Source organism: Rhinopithecus bieti, unplaced genomic scaffold, assembly GCF_001698545.2.
Source record: "Rhinopithecus bieti isolate Rb0 unplaced genomic scaffold, ASM169854v2 scaffold_70973, whole genome shotgun sequence".
NCBI lineage: Eukaryota > Metazoa > Chordata > Mammalia > Primates > Cercopithecidae > Rhinopithecus > Rhinopithecus bieti.
Genome location: NW_016826386.1, coordinates 109,347 through 113,228, shown reverse-complemented (window position 1 = coordinate 113,228; position 3,882 = coordinate 109,347). Strand labels below are relative to the sequence as shown.

The window sequence follows — 3,882 nt, the reverse complement described above, 5'->3', positions numbered from 1 at the left end:
TTGTGAACACCAAATGACACGAAAAAAGTAAAGGGCTTAGGAGCGTGCCTGACACATAAGAAGCAGCTTAAATTATGTGATCTAATGTTTTCAGTATTAGATTTCTACTACTAATTACTCTGTGGGCCGAAAGCTCAGGATAGACAGTTCTATTCTAAGGACAACCCTTCTCCCCAACAAAAAAGGCGCTGAAAACTGGAAATAGTGAAACACAATGGGGCATTGCGTTTTCAAAGGCAACTGACACGCCCAGGGCTGGGATAGGACCCGCCCGCCCAGTACTCATTAAATATGGCAGCGACCGGGACCGACGTACTGCGGCTGCGCAAGTTGAAACTCCTCCTGTCAGCTCCTCCCCGGCGGGCCTCCCCTCACCTCCGCTGGGCAGAGGTGCCGGGTGTGAGCCCGCCGTGGCGCGCACGCGCAGACGCTGGCTGGGCTGAGCCGATACTCGCGAGGCGCCCTGTCACATGAGCCGCGCGCCCGCTTCGCTCCCCCTCCTCCCCGGCTGGGCTGTGTGAATGAAGCTCTGCCGGCTACGTGGGGCGCTCACTCAACTTGGTGTCCTGGACGCCAGAGCCGACCGAGCGCGCTGCCCACCGGCGGCGGACACGGACTCCGCCGCTCCTGACCTCGGCGACAGGTAAAGGCAAACGGGCTGTCCCTTCCCCAACAGGTCCTTGGCGGGCCGCTGGCCCCCGGCCCACCCCCGGAGCACCCACTAAGCGCAGCGACACAGGGGAAGCGCAACCCCGCTGGCTTGGACCCCCGGAGATGGGGCTTCCTCGCGCCCGGCGGCGGCAGCCCGGCGCTTGGAAGAGCTAGACAGGCTAGTTCCAGCCAGTGCGGAGCGGCGTCTTCCCGGGAGCCCAGCCCTATTCTCCGAGTAAGGTCCCTGGGCTGCCCGAGCGAAGTTTCCTTGCGGAGCGGCGCCAAGCCCGCCCCGCTTTTGAATCGGAGTGTTTAGCCGCCTGCGTCCCCTTTCCCGGACTGGGGTAGGGTGACTTAGGCTGGCAAAGCTCAGCCGAGGCCCGGCTCTTCTCCCTCCGGCTCTGGACTTGCCGCTGGTTTTGTATGGGTCTTAGCGAAGTGGAGAAACTCTCGGAAAAGTAGTCGCTGCGCTGTTTTCCTTTTGCCACTTAACGAGCGTAGCTGGTTCTCTCCAGACTTTTGCCTTGCTCTTGAGCCCCTTGACCCATACGGGAAAAGCTTTACCTTTACATTGACGCACGTTTCCTTTGATTAACATTTCAGAGCAAATCAGTTGCCCGGAGTTCCCAGCGAAGTTGTACCTGTGTGCCCGTGCGATAACGTCAGTGGAAGCTGCCCCGAGTAAGTGCGGGAAATCTAGAAGTTTGGAGCATAAAAAAACAACACGAATCCACTTTACTTAAACTTCATACATTTATTAGCAACTGCTCGGGTTTAACTTCAGAGATGTTGAATTTCGCCTAGTCCCACGGGACGACGATCATTACTTCTTAACTGCACGCGAAACGGGAGAAGAAAAAAAGGCAAATCAAAACAGACTGTCTCAGGTCTCAGATAAGTCATCGGAGCGCTTTTTCCTGGTGAATTCACCCTAGGAGTTTGTGGGTTCCTAATTTTCTTGGACTTCGCGAACTTCTCCTTGTCCAAAGCACTGTCTTTTCTCTGTTGGTGTTTTGGGACTGGTGTACACATTAACCCTTTTGTCATTAAAGAAGGCCAACACGATTCTCACGTTAGTATTAACCTTCAGTGTTTGTGCTTTAGCGCTTTCACTTAGGAGGCGGAGGCGTTGGTTGTATAAAAGATATGGAAATAGCAATCTACTTTAATGTTCACCAGGTCAAAAAGGTGAAGACTTTTAGAAAAAACAGATTGCCTTGTATGCTAAGTAGGGAAGACCAATTTATTAACTGAGATCTTCTTTAAATGGACAAGCAGAATGTTAAGCCTCTAAATCAAACTAAGTCGTCAGACCTCTCATTTTTTCTCCCATTCCTAGCTCCTATTTTTTTTTTTTTTTTGAGACGGATATCATTCTGTCACCCATGCTGGAGTGCAGTGGCACAATCTCGGCTCACTGCAACCTCCGCCTCCCTCCCGGGTTCAAGCGATTCTCCTGCCTCAGCCTCCCGAGTAGCTGGGATTACAGGCGCCACCTGTAATTATAATGCACCACCATGCCCAGCTAATTTTTGTATTTTTAGTAGAGACGGGGGTTTCACCATGTTGGCCAGGCTGGTCTCGAACTCCTGACCTCAGGTGATCCGCCTGCTTCGGCCTCCCAAAGTGCTGGGATTACACCACACGCGGCCCCTAACTCCTTGAATATCTTTGTAAATAGTATTGTCCTAGGACTGGATTTGAAGTTTTAACAACAGGAATTAGCTGAATTAATTTGGTTTTCTTTGAACTGGTATTCCATTTTTACATTTTTCTTCTTCTTTGGTTCATTTTCACCCGACTATAAAAGCAATATATGCTCACTATAGGAAATTTGCAAAGGGTGGGAAAGTACAATGACACAAGGAGAAAGAACTACTACTCAAAGGGTATCATCACTCTTCACTTTTTATTCCGCTTCTTTTTTTTCCCCCCATACAAGATCTGTTTCCAAACTTTAAGTATTCATAAATTTTCCTCTCCTTCTACTGATTTTAAAATGTAAAGTTGGGTATTTTGGGGGTTGGTTAGGGCACTGGATATTAATGTTGCTCTTCAGTCTCCAAAGCGTGAAACTTCAAGGTAGGAAAGGTGCTTAACAGTGATTTCATCCAGCATCTCACCAACTGAGACTCAGAACTTATTTACTGAGGCTCCAGTGATTCATGCAGCATTGTATAGCACTGAGTGGCAGCATTAACTCGCTCCAGATCTCTGGTGTTCTCTCTCTTCAGAGATACCTTGCTGCTTAGAGGGAAACTTGACACTACCCATGCCTGCATATCTTTGAAAGAGAGGTTCGGAGAGGGGCAGGAGATAATTTTCAAGCATTTGAAGTGTATAGTTTCTTTTAGGTATTCATTTTTCTGTTTACATTTTCAGGTTTGGGGCTTTAGCACCTTGCAGAAAACAGCCACAGAGCTGCTTTTCTATCAAGTCTCCCTATAAAACTGAGTGGCTCTGGGAAACTTAGCCTGCGACCCCAGAGTGGGTGAAGATAGGATCAAGATGGCCATGTGGCAGGGTAAGAAATTAGCACTTATTCTTCTAACTGGTTTTTCCTCCTACTCTATTCTCTACCCTCACCCAACCATTCCCCACCCAGCCAATGGCAGGCAGCCAGCTGTTCTTTAATTTAACCCTTTGTCTTTGCAAGGACAAAACACATTAGTTTAAAAAGAAGCTGCTGCTAGCTATAAGTTTAAATTATTTAAAAGTGGGGTTGGAGGAGAAGTAGGAAAATGGCATGCCAGCAACATTTAAAAGAACTCCCTTCATTTAAACGAGTGATCGTTGGGGGGTTATATGCCAGGAGACAGGATATTTTTTCCCATTTGTGTTTTTTATTTGTTTCTGGCAAATTTCTATCATAAGATTCCCCACGATAAGGTTGGGGAGATAGATGTCGTGCCTCTCCAGCTTCATCTTCCCAATAAAAACTTTGTGATGTATGCAGTTTGAAAGAGCATATTTAATGTTACAGTGTTTATATTTGATACAATATAAACATTGAGAAGGAAAATGCCTATTTTAATAATATGAACTACCTGAGAGCAAAGCTCAGTAGTATCTTAGCTGATGTATTACATCTCTCATGAACTTGTGAATTCCTACCACATACAAAATTATGTTTTATTTTTAGTGGGGTTGAGGCTTGTGCCCTTTGGAGGGTTTAGGAATCTCCAGGGTTATGTGGGATTTTTATGGTTATCAAAAGTGAGTGTGGGTTTA

General features: G+C 47.4%; 1 long non-coding RNA gene across 1 annotated transcript; it reads left to right on the top strand.

The window, feature by feature from the left end:
* The first annotated feature begins 414 nt into the window (after nucleotides 1-414).
* Nucleotides 415-3,177, top strand: LOC108522985 (uncharacterized). The gene is made up of 3 exons (XR_001883661.1): nucleotides 415-643; nucleotides 1,255-1,332; nucleotides 3,034-3,177. It is a non-coding gene; the product is annotated as an uncharacterized LOC108522985 (long non-coding RNA).
* Nucleotides 3,178-3,882: the final 705 nt, after the last annotated feature.